Below are 12,699 nucleotides of genomic sequence, written 5' to 3'. Positions count from 1 at the left end.
AGTGAGTTACACCTTCAAGGGGGTACCTTTTTTCACAAGGAGGTGGAAAACACCCTGGCTGACTCTGAGGATGCTCCTACCCTGTTCAAAGGTCTTTGAGAGCAGACTCCATGACATACCTGGGAAGCTCCCACATGGAGAGAAGCAGAGGGCAAAGCTCAGCAAATAGAGAGACTGTGGAAGATGCAATTTGCTGGCACAGAAACAAGGCAACAGGTCCAGGTCTGAAACTCACCCCTGAGTGACAGGACATGTTGTATTGTGGCAGCAGAAGAGATGTCTCAGGCTGGTGATGGACTGCACCAACATTCCTGATGGGAACCCTCACAGCTTGTAATCCCTGCATGGAGAACTGTCCCTGCAGGACACAAGTTGGGCCCTCAGCAGCAGATCCATGTCCCACCCAAGCCTATAACATGGGGCCAGTCCCTGCAGGGAAGTCAGGTGAGTCCATGGCATATTTAGTGCTCCCCACTTCACCCAAACCACTCTCACATCCCCCGATGCATTTTGGTTCAGCCCCAAACCCACCTCTTTCAGAGTGACTTGACCAAAACAAGCCTGAAGAGCTGCACAAAGTTCTTCATGGTCTTTTTACCTCTTTCTTCTATGAAACCACTGCCTTTCCCTCCATCACCTAAGGGACTCCTGCTCCTTAGACCCAGCTGCTCCATGCAGAACCTGACCTTTTTTTACATCCTAAGCATTCCCAGTCACAGAATCACAGAATGGTTTGGGTTGGAAGGGACCATCAAGATCATCTCATTCCAACCCCCTGCCATGTGCAGGGGCACCTTCCACCAGAGCAGTTGCTCATGGCTCCATCCAGTCAGGCCTGGAACACTTCCAGGGATGGGGCAGCCACAGCTTCTCTGGACAACCTGTGTGAGTCCCAGTGACCTCAGTAATTGCTGCTGTCCCCTAACCAACCCATCCTACTGTCACCCAGGCTTGAAAATTTCCTCCCTCATTACCTTGCACTTGCCAGAGAAGGCTGATTCATCCACTCTCTGCCTCAGGCATCCCACTCAGCCACTGATGATTGAGTTACTTAACAATTAAGCAGAGCCTTAAATCTTTGCAGCACTTAACATGTATTGACTAATTAATCCAAGCCTTATCTGAGGTAGGTTAGTTCAGTCTTGTGTGTAGCTTCCAAACATGCCCACGGCCGCCTCACTGGTCAAAGGCAGAAGCTGCTCTGCAGAGAGGATGGGAGGTCCATCATCCCCACTGCCCACCCTGCAAAGAGGGGCCCATGTAGCACTGCCCTTCTGTGCTGTGACTTCAGAGACCACTGGGCCCAGGGGAGCATGTTCCCAGCCCAGGACTCTTGCCAAGCTTGCCCTCAAATGACCTTTTCTCCTGCATCTTCTCTGGCCCTCCATGATTGCTTCATTGCCTGCTGTCCCACCCAGTGGGGCTCTGGGCACATCCACCAGCTGAAGCCAACTTGCTTGGACAAGCACCAAGTTGCCTGAGGCTCTGCCAGACCTGGAGTGCAGGTGGGATAAACCTTCCCCTGGGGTCTGGCTGGCAGCCATCCATGAGTTCTGCTGATGCAGGAGAACAAACCTGGCCTTGAGAGGTTACAGGTGAGCACAGCACACTGCCCTGCTGCATCCTGCTGAAGTGACACCAGGGGAGCCAGGCTTCCCCCTCAGCCTATTCACAGGGACTGTCTCAGCCACATCAAACCCCACATTCCAGTCCTGCTGGCAGCAGGGAACAAGGCCAGGTGTGGGAGGCAGGGAACCCATTCCCTGCATGGATGAGCTGCACAGGAACTTTGTGCAGATGAGTGGGATGGGAGGTGCAGGGACACACCCAGGGTTATGCAGAGAGTCCGTGGCAGAGGTCAGTGCCTCAGTGGCTCCTGGCCCTGGGCTTTGGGAGAGAGAAAGGGAGGGGGTTGGCAGTAGCTAAAGCCAGGGAGTTGGGGACATGAGTGGGTTCCCAGCACACAAGCCTTGGGGCCTGATCCTGAGTAAATCATCTCATTTTCCTCCAGTGCAGTCACTCTAGTTCCAAGACTAAAGGAAAATGCCATGTTCCTTGTGCCCCACAGATTCCCAACCATTAGCTAAGACCAAGGCAGACATCAAAACTCTTGCCATGCCATGAGCCTCTTGCACTGGAGCACAGGATCCCCCCAGCACAACAATAGAGACCCAGAGATACAAGATTCTCTTTGATATAACACTGACACCAAAAAGTTTCAGCCCACCTGAATCCTTTGAGCACCTCTTGCCCTTTTTCTGCCTCTCTGTCACCCCAGGGTTTCAGCTCAGTGATATCCCCAGCCTGACAGGCAGGTGATGAGCCTTGAGAGATGCATGATGTGAAGGACATGGCAGAAGAAAGGGACTTTGTCAACCTGGGGAGTCATGGAGCAGCCAGGTGGAAGAGATTTTAATCCAAACAACCTCACTTAGGAAAGCCAGGACCAGTGGAGTCTGGATCTGCACAGCTCATGTGGATCTGTAACAGCAAGGTGCTGGTTTGAGTCAAAAGGCATTAGCCTGCAGGTTATAAAGGCATCTCTGGTGCTTGTACGGGTGTCTTTCACATGCCCTCCACCTCATGTGGCTAAGAATGGGTTCCTGCCTACCCCATGGATATCACCACCATTTGCTTGCTTTTTAACACATCTAACACCAAATGCAGAGGAGAAACTCCTTTCCCTATGAAATTCACCCCAGAAAATCCTGAGTAGTAAAGCAGAACAACTTGTGGACCGACACTTTTCCTCTGGGTCTCAAACCATCACATATATTTATTTTTTTTTTTCCTTGACTGAATATGTGCTGATCTCATTCATCCTGGGAAAAGCACGGGGTGTTCTCATCCCGGCTATACCTGGCAAGCTGCACACACTGTGACAGAGGGAGAGAACTTCTGATCAGGCTCTGCAGTGGCTGCTGCCCAGCTTCTTGTGGCTCCTTCCTGGAGCGAGAGGCCGGCTTCTTCACCTGGCATTCCTGGGAGAGATGAAGGGTAAGTCAGCAAATCAGCTTCATGCACTGCACACATCCTCTGCTTTCAGCCATAGCAGAATTAGCTCAGGTCGGGATTTGCTGGTAGCTGGGCAGAAAAACATCAACAGGGCTTTTTTTACCCCCTCTCCACCTCCTTTGGAGGGAAAAAGCAAGAAAATGTTTTTAACATGCTGCGTGCAGGCAGGTTGCGGGAGCCGTGGTCCCCGGCATAGCTCAGCAAGCACTGCCAGGGAAATCAACAGGGAACGTTCCTGATGCTATTTTAGACACCGGCAGAAAACGCCAGATAGCAACACCGAGTTCGACGGGGCTGCGCGAACCCGGAGCGGCGGCGGCGGCACGGAGCGCAGGGACCCGCTCCCGCCGCCGTGTGGGTTGTCAGTCGATTTGTCGATGAGCTCGCTAACCACGACGTTGCTTTGACATGTCAGCTGGCGAGCCGGCGTCTGGATGCCTCGGTGTCATGCAGGCAGCTCCGTCTGAGCCCTGCGGAGAGCAGCTTAGATCCGCTGGCCGGGGTTAGAAATGAGCCGCAGTTAAGCTGCTGAAAGGGATCCGCGCTGCCGCCAACGTGAGTGCTCCGCGCCTGCCCGCGCAGGTGGAAGATGCATGCCGGTCTCCAAGGGGGGATGCAGCTCTGGCCGGGTGACTGCCGGCTCCATCGGGAGCCTCCTGGCTTGCTTGCCTGGGAGAGGATGGAAAGAGGGCATCTTAAGGGATTGCTGCAGCCAGAGGTGCCGCTGAAGGCAGAGTGTGCGATTAAAGGCAGTATCCGAGCATAAAGATACCGCAACCTGATTTAGGAATAACGAATATAGCAAGGCTGGCTGCTGCAGGGAATGTCCCCTTTGTAAGTCGGGCTGTTTGGAGCAAAAAAGAGCAATTATGCGGATTCTGCTGCAGCTCATTGTGGTTGGGTTAATTTGGGAAAAGGATGCTTGCTGGCAGCTGAAGGAGGCAGCCTGGCACAGGGGTTAAAATGCACAATTACCAGACCAGGCTGCTGTTTTGAAATGGTACAATAATGCCAAGGCAGGGGAACATTGTTTGGTATGATTTATCTTCTGAGATAGTCAGGAGCAGGAAGACCTTAGCTTAGAGGGCTACTTTTAATAAAATTTTAAAAAAGAAAGATTTTCAAAGGCAGACCCTGTTTTGCAAAGCCCTGACACCACAATGACAGGCACTGCTGATACCAGCTGTCCTGCCTGCCATCTGAATGCCAGGCCTTCCCAGAAATGCTGCTTGTGAAAGATCCATCACAGGGAAGTTTTTACCACCCCCGTTTTGTGTGGGGGTGCGAAAGCACATCAGTGTTTGGGGAGAAGAGAGATGAACTGCTCCTTGTACCCCAAACCTGGCTGTGCAGCCAAGGAATTTCTGTAGCTCTGATGATGAGTGTTAGGCAGGGCTGTGCTTTTAAAGGACAGCCTGGCTGGGTTTAACATGGTGATCCCTCCTGGAGCTTTCAGCACTCATGGTCTTGGGCATCTCATGGATAAAACTGGTGCCTGTTCTTCAAAAGCTGGTGTCAAATGCCTGGTGCTCCCATAGGATCTCCTGCATGGACACAGCAAGGACACAAGGTCCAAGCTGATTCACAGCTCCAGCTGGGGTGGAGTGGCATAGTGAAAATGCCATGGAGGGCGACTTGGCAGGGTTGATTTGGACAGGATGGGGATTGGAAAGGCAGGCAAATAGCAGTGAATCTTCCTGGAGAGGGGACCAGGGATCAAAAGGGAGAGATGGCATTGGTGTGTGCTGGGACAGGTCTGGGATGTGAAGGGGACAAGGGTTTGTGATGGCAGGGAGTGCTCCCAGTGCTAACCCATCACTGTCTGTACTTGTCAGCAATACACAAAGCCACAATTGAGAGATATTGTGTGTTTGCAAGAAAAGGGGAATTTGCTCCTTCCTCATTTCTCTATTAAACTTTGCACTGCAAACTGTGCCTCAGCTCTCCTTCCAGATGGAAAAGAGCAGTTGCTGTGAAGGCTTATTTTTTAAAAGCAGTAGCACAAGGAACCTAAAGCACAACCTTCCTCTGACATAACCTTACTCTGGTCTCATTCCCAGTGGCTGCTTCAGGACTAACCAGAACCAAACCATTCAGCAGTGTAAGAGCACATCCTCTGCAGAAGCAGCAGCCTACCCTCGAGGGCTACTTCATTTTCATTCATTAAATTTACTATTTGTATTATTTTGTTTAATGCTGTTGAGGGAAAAGGGCCCTCTCTACTGAGCATTCCTATTAAAACATGCCTGTTAAACCTCACCCCATGAAATCACAGGGGCTGGCTGGTGCTAGTGGCAGTCCTGCTGATGGTTCCAGTCCTGAAGGGTACGGAACCAAGCACAGACCAATGTTGCTGTTGTCAAAGGCCAGGGGTCTGCTGGTATAACAGCAAGAACAATGAGGGAGGGAGGTTTTACAGCTCTCTAGCTAGCAGGAGATCTTCAGGATGTTTTTTTCCTTCCCCCTTCATCTAATGTGAAAAAGGAGATACAGTGAAGGCTGTCCCTTCATGCCTTGTTGACAGCTTGTCAGAAGAGGATGGGAGGAACCAGTTAACACCTGGGCATTCCTGTAATTTAGTTCTTCTAGCAACTAATGCTGGTTCATGATCTGTGTTTTCAGAAACCTCTCCATCCACTTCTGAAGCATGGCCACTGTTTTGCTCAGCAGGGATCAGAATCCTGGCTATCACTTGCTATTGACATGGGCATAGCATTTTATCCTTCACACCTTCCCACCATGAAAAGATGAAGCCCCACCAGCAAACTGATCCAGACTGCTCTATGGGGTGACATCACAGGGTGCCTTTCTCTGCCATGGAGCCCTGTGCCAGTGCAAGCTGCTCTGAGAACATGGACCCAGACCCAAAACTGGGTGAGGGCAAGGGCCTCCAACACCCCAGAGCAAGGGGAATTGTATCACATGCACAGCAAACACTTTGCCAGCGGCTGCACCATACATTGAAGCAACCACACAGCCTGCAGCCCTGATACAAAACCACTGACCTGAACAGCAGCCAGATCATTTTTCTTATGAAGATGCACCATTCTTGAGCAATTTTTCCAGCACATCCCACGCAAACAGGTTTTCTGTGAACACTGCATGGCAGCATTTACCATCTCATGCCAGCTCTTGTTTTTCCCTAATGGCAGGGGCTGGGAGGGCTCTCACGTAGCACTAGTGTGTCTGTGCTGGTGGGCACGGAGTCTGAGGGGTATCCTCATGGAAAATCAAGCACTAAATCATTTCATGTCACCAGTTCTGCTGAGGACAGAATTATAGGATGGTTTCGGTTGGAAGGGATCTTAAAGATCATCTATTTCCAAACTTAAGTTAGACAAGGTCACACCTTTCTGCAGAAATCTGAGATCCTGAACCTTGCATATACATACTAGTCTAAGAACACATCCTTCATCTTCTTATCACTGCAACAGCTTTCCCAGGAAGAGCACATTGACTCTTCCCAGCTGGCATGCAGGGGGTTGCAGAAGCAGTGTTGATACTTCAACACTGACACTAACTCCTGTTGTTTGGGATGTTATGCTAAATTAGTTGAATTCTTGGTGGTAAAAAGGAAATGTAGAGGGAAATGGATAGTGTCTGTAGAGTCTCATTTATGGCCCAGTGTATTTTGAACCCACTCTGACCTGGAGTTTAAGCTACTGTGGAAGCAAGGAGATTTTAAGGCATTTTTTTGGCCCAATTTATCGACTTCCATTGCACAACAGCACCTCAGGGCAGCCAGGGTGTATCACCAGATACATTAACTGGGCTTCTTAGTGGTGAGTGATGGCCATGTGCTATTTGTTCATAACTAAGAGAAAGAAATGGCCAAAATCCCTCTCTTCCCACATGGCAGAGATGGAGGGATGTTTCTACAGGAGCAGCCCTGCTCCTTGGCAGAGACTAGTTTTTGATCCAAGCTTGCAATCTCCTCATGTCCCTCATTTCTGTATGCAGGAGGGAGGAGGAAGCAAAAGCAGCTGTGCTTCTCCTACTTGTCTGGCCCTGGTACTCCATACACTGATCTGATGGGAAGAGCAAGGCAAAAAAGTATTTATTCAAGATGATCTAATTAACATTTCCCATGTTGTCTCATTTGGTAAGAGACTGGTACTCTATTTCTCCCTTGATTACCCTGAAAGGTCCATTAATTTTAACCTGCCAAAAAAGGATTGGTGGATATAAAATTTGACCCTCAAGCAAACAAAAAAAAGAGCAGAAATTAAGTATTTTCCTTTATTTGTAATGCAATGCACTAAATAACGTTCAGAAGCGGCAAATGCCCAGGGAAAAGCATTTCATCATATAATTTTACAAGGGAGAGAAGAAGCAAACCCAAAAGTTATGGATTCAGTGGATTGAGTGGATTGAGCCCTGTCCCCGTGCAGTACTGCAGTCAGTCTGATCAACCTCCCATGTCTCTTGCACTTGTCCTGTCAGACCTATCTGAGGGTATTTGAGGTAATTCTTACCTCAGGCACAGAAGCAACTTCTGTCTGGGATCACGACTGTGCTGTGAGTTGGGAACTTCTGGATTTGATTCCTGTGTTCACAAACTTCAAGCAATTCTCTCCCTCTCCTTTTGGGAGAGGGAGAGAATGAGCTGGGTGGTAAGCCAGGTTCTTCTTGCCATTGTCAGAGGATTCAGTGTGCTTTAGAAGAGAGGCAAGAGACTTTAGGAAAACAATTCTCATATACACAAGTCTACAGAGAAAGCAATGATCAGCACATAAAGAAAAACACAGCTTAACTTTAGCAACCTACAAAATTCACAGCAGGGGTGCTGCACAGGGGGGGCTTGGCATGATATGTGAAAAATTTAAGTGTCCCCAAGAGTGAAAATACATGGACAGCTGCCAGTGTATTATGCAGTTCTCATCTGAGCATCTGAATTCCCCCTCAGTGAGCTGCGCTAGGCTGCAGAGCAGTCTGTAATTGGGAAGTTTGGCAGTGATGACAGAGATGTTCCTGGCATCCATTTTGACCAGTCTGTTGTGCAGCCGGGTCTGCAGAGCCTCTCTGGGTACCAGAGAGAACAGAGGCCTCTCCTGCAACTGGACAAGAGCTGTGGCTCTCCACACATTGGACAGGATCCACTTCAGCCTCCGGCACAAAGCCCCGGGAGCAACGGAGCCGGGGCCACGTTGCCTCTTTGTACCGAGTCTGGGCAGACACATCCAGGTCACTCACTCCAGACAGCATTCATGACCTGTGTCTTTGCTGTTTTTCAGTTGCCCAGAGGGGAGCTCAGAGCCTTGGCAGCAGCCCTGTCACAGTCCCCAGAGTCCCTGGGCTGTCCTGCCTGCTGAAGCACGGCTGGAGCGTGTGGCAGCTCAGGAACTTGGGAAGAGGCCACCACGTCCAGCTTGGATGTGATGTGCCTCACCCCATGGTGCCTTTTGGGTTCATTTAGGCACTCAGTTCATTCTTCAATGGCTGAAGGGAGATCCAAGAACAGGATTTAGCTATGGCTCACCCTCCCTTTCTACTCCTCAATCCTCTAGAAAGAATAAATGCTAAAGAGAATGAAGGTCATCCACGGTCAAGGCAAGTCCATGCTAATCCCTCTCTGGAGTCTTGGCCGAGTCCAGCTTTTAAGTCCTGGGAAGTATTAGGAAATGGATAATAGAACAGGAAATGCCAGATTTTGGTAGCTGTGAAAAGGAGAGACACACATTGCCCATGCCATAGAGACAAAGGAGAGGATTTCCCTCTCCTCCCAGGCTATGGATGCTAGAACTAAATGGACACGGTGTCCAAAGTGGGTGAAAAAAGACTGTGCCACTCTTCTTGTGGGGCTTACAGGGAGGGCCCACACTAGGAAAAAGCCAATGGCTTGAGGATGACTTTCATACTTGGTGCCTAACCCCTTCTGTGCTTGCCCATGTGGAATTTTCAGTAGGCACCCTTGCATGCATTTCAGAGGGAAAGAAAACCTGTCTGACAGTCCATTGCTCTAGCAGATCTTTCCTTTCATTTCTGAGCCCAGCTCAAAAAGGACTTTTCTCTGCCATCCTGGAGAAAGAACTGAAAGTGCATGATCAGCTGAAAAAGCAAGCTCAAGCAGCTGCAAGCAAACCTGACACCTTCTGCAACATCCAAGAGATCAGAAACTTTATTTGCTTTGTTTCTACACAAGTGATCAATTGAAACCAATCGATGAAACACTGGGGGTTGGCACATTCCTGCCTCCACCCCATGGGCTCTGCCTGATCCCAACAGCAGCCCAGAGCTGGCTCCCATGCTAATGCATGCTCAAGCACAGATCCTCCAGTGACATCTGATCCTCCAGGATATCTCATGGGTGTCTAATTATTATCTAAAGCCCAGCCTGGGTAAAACAGAGTTTTTGATATCCCTTTTCTCCCACACCTTCTCCCTACATCTTCTCAAAACACAGTGGGCAGCATGATGGTTTATCTGATGGTTTATTTGTCATGCAGGCAACTGATTCTGATGCCACTTCATACCTCTCCTTCAAAGCCCATGAATTTAGGCTGCAGTTAAACCTTGCAGAATTTTTCAAGCCCAGCTTCTCCAACCCTGCAGGTAAATCTCTTGCATATCTTTTCCTTCATCTGTTACTGAAGGACTTCTTGTGGGCCCTGATCACATTTCACTCTTACCCAGTCACGATACCACCACTGAGATTTTTCTCCTAACTCTTCTCTTTTGTTCTGTTTCTCAGGCTGTATCCCTTCACTGGTTCATCCCTTCCCATAACACCAAACTCAGGTCTTTGCTCTCAGTGCCTTCTGACTTCTCTGTCCATAGCTCTTCCAACCAACAACCAGCCCACAATGGTGGCCAACCTCCTTTCTATCATGTCTTTGGAAGTGCTCCTCAAAAAACCTCCAAAAATCACTCTATGGTAGAAACCCATCTTTGCTCCCAGTATCTGCATACTGGTCATGTTGCCACACAACACATTGGCAAATATCACTTTCCTTCTCCATGTTCCCATTTTCTGAGCCACCCATTTTCCTATGTCTTAATCTTGGAATAGCAGTCATGAGGATTTGTTGCGTAGCACGGCTCAGCCCAGCTGCAGCTTCTTGTCCTATGGCAACAGGAACCAGGAATAATAACAGCAAGGTGATGACTCATTAAAACCAATAACCTCAATAATTAGACTTACTTAACTTTTCCAATTGTATAAACAGCTGAGAAAAAGAATAGAATCTTATGCTTTTCCAATACTTTTCCTTCTTCCAGTTTCTCACACAGAAATTGTCAGTATTGGGCACTTGTCATAGTCAAATTTCCTCTCTCTCCACACAACAGTAAATTCATGGAGTGAACTGAAATGTTTGCTTTGTCCATATTCTGTGAGTGCTGAAGACTCTCCAGCATCTCCTTGCTCTGAGCAAGGAGGAGAACAGCTGCAGCTCTGCCTTGGTGCCAACATTGTTCCAGCTGCTGTTGCTATAGGAAAAAGGCAGAACTGTCCAAGTTTCGAGTTCCTGAAAAAATCTGTTTAAGTCAGCAGGGATAGAATCTGGATGCAAATTTCTCTCCAGATCTGATGATCAGTGGGTGCCATCTACCACTTCATTCAGCTGCTGCTGGTTGAAGCTGCATCCTGGTACAGCCTCTTTGCTCCCCCTGTGACCTGCCCCTCTTAACACTTCCCTGCCCATTGCCTCTTGTCAGAGGCAAAGAGGCTTGGACCAAGGAAAAAGCTGCCCATGGGATTAACTGTGGGACAAGGAGCCATCACAAGCAGGACAGAACTCAGAGAGCACTGGAGGGAAAGGTAGCCTGGGGGCAAAACACTGGGACAAGCTAGCCGGTGAGATAAGGAGCAATCAGGCTGGCAGGGAGTGGGAGAGAGGAGGCAAGGAACCAGGGAAGAAGACCTGAGAGGACTGAGATGAAAAGGCAATGAAGTGACCAAACTGCTAAGAGAGGTGCGTGTCATCCCTGAGCAGAGCCTCACACTCCACTCTTCTTTCTCAGTCCTTGTCCCTGCATTTTGGGCCCACCAGGACCTTGTGTTTAACTTTGTCCTTCTTTAATTTCAAAGGATCTCAGTCCCCTGTAGCTGAAATGGCTGCTCTGGCCCCAGCAGGGGAACTGCCCTGCTGCCAGCATTGAGGGAACCTTAGTATGGATCAGACCTAAGGAACCTGGCTGCCAAACCTGCCCTACAGACCTCACCCCCGTCCCAAAAGAAGCACACCAGTGAGTACAATAATATGGAGTTAAAAATGGAAAGTGCTTTTGGAGAGAGATCAGCTGCTTTGTGAGGCAGCTGTATGTTCTGGAGCTCCTTTTGATGTAAATGTGTGAAATTACACATTTATTGCAGGATTCAAATGTAGCCATGGCAACATGATTATCAAACAGTTTCATATGGAAGTGTAAATCCATACAGGTTTCTGGCTGGCGAGATTAAACTGCCCAGAGACAGAGCTCAATGTATTCCAAGCCCAGACCCTCCATGCCCAAAAGGATTCATCTCTGGCTTCTGTGCCTGGGAAAAATTCCATTTCTTTGCAAGCAAATTGGCTCCACTCAAGTGGGCCAACCACCAAACAGATGGAGAAGAGCACTAAACAGGCCAGTACCCTCAGCAGAGAGAATTCACTGCTGCACAGGGTGACCCTTTCCTGAAGGCTGGTTTGGACAAACTCCTCTGCTCAGCCTTGCAAGGGGCAGGGACAGTTCAGGCAGGAGCTGTGTCAGCAGAGCAGGTTTCAGTTACACCTCGAGCATCATCAGGCTAAATTCATAGAGTGCCTGGCATGAAAACAGGCTGGACAGCCAAAGTCACCCCCTCACCCACAATGTCCTCATGTGACAGCAATCTGGTGACATGGTGACATCTGAAGAGGGGACAGCAAAGCTGGCATGTGTACTGGCTGCAAGTAGGAAAGGGCTGTGCCCTTATAGCCTGGAAACCGTGACCTTGACGGTCATTCCTTGGAAACAGGGCCCATCCATTAATTTTCCACAGCTGTCAGCTCCAGGCTGAGCCACAGTGTCACAGCCAAGGAAAGTCAGGCACAGTCTCCTCCCCTGGATATGCAGCAGGCTCTGACACCTCATGTAACAGTGTCTGCACATAGACTGGGCTCAGCCCAGGGACCTTGTGTGTCTGGAGTGATAAGTGATGTGTATCATCAGGTGGACTGTGAAACAACAAGGGAAAAAAAAAAAAAGAGGGAAGAGAAAGAGAAAAAGAAAAAGAAAAAGAAAAAGAAAAAGAAAAAGAAAAAGAAAAAGAAAAAAAGAGAAAAAAGGAACCTGCACCCCAGTACGGAAACAGACTGGTGGGAAGGAAATAGAGGTTTTAAATAGGCACTAAAAGATTGGCAGAATTTGGCTGTAAATGAAAACAGAGTAGTGGAAGGGCAGAACTTTGTCCTTGTTTTGCTTTTTTTTTTTTTTTTCCAGAGCCTTGATGAGGCTCTTTCACTGAGAAACACAAAAGTAGGGCACAGTCCTGCAGCAGGCACCCGGGGTATCCACAGTCCTGAGGTTTGGGGATCTGCAGCATCCATCTGGAACCAGGGGAAAAGCAGGTTTTCTCCACAACAACCTGGTGAGCAGCTTCCTGGGACACCTGAAGCATTTGATGGCAATGCCCCGGAGCCATCACCTAGGAATTCGCAGGATGGCTTCTCAGTAGGACGTTCCTATAGTTAATTAACCTCTGGTCCCGATTTTCAGCGGGAA

The 12,699-nt window shown here is 49.0% G+C and overlaps 1 protein-coding gene across 3 annotated transcripts in view; it reads left to right on the top strand.

Annotated features, from left to right (window-relative positions):
- The first annotated feature begins 2,836 nt into the window (after positions 1–2,836).
- The window catches only part of SLC45A4 (solute carrier family 45 member 4), an 84,942-nt gene continuing 75,079 nt past the window's right edge, over positions 2,837–12,699 (top strand). The window contains exons 1-2 of one of the 3 annotated variants that reach the window (XM_077189462.1): positions 2,837–2,997; positions 3,431–3,570. The gene's annotated coding sequence lies outside the window, so the exon portion shown is untranslated. Of the gene's footprint in view, positions 2,998–3,062; positions 3,571–12,699 lie in introns of those variants that run through there. The other 2 variants (XM_077189466.1, XM_077189448.1) reach the window with 2 other exon arrangements.

Source organism: Agelaius phoeniceus, chromosome 1, assembly GCF_051311805.1.
Source record: "Agelaius phoeniceus isolate bAgePho1 chromosome 1, bAgePho1.hap1, whole genome shotgun sequence".
Lineage (NCBI taxonomy): Eukaryota > Metazoa > Chordata > Aves > Passeriformes > Icteridae > Agelaius > Agelaius phoeniceus.
The sequence above is the reverse complement of the archived record's forward strand: the minus strand, read 5'-3'. Positions and strand labels throughout refer to the sequence as shown.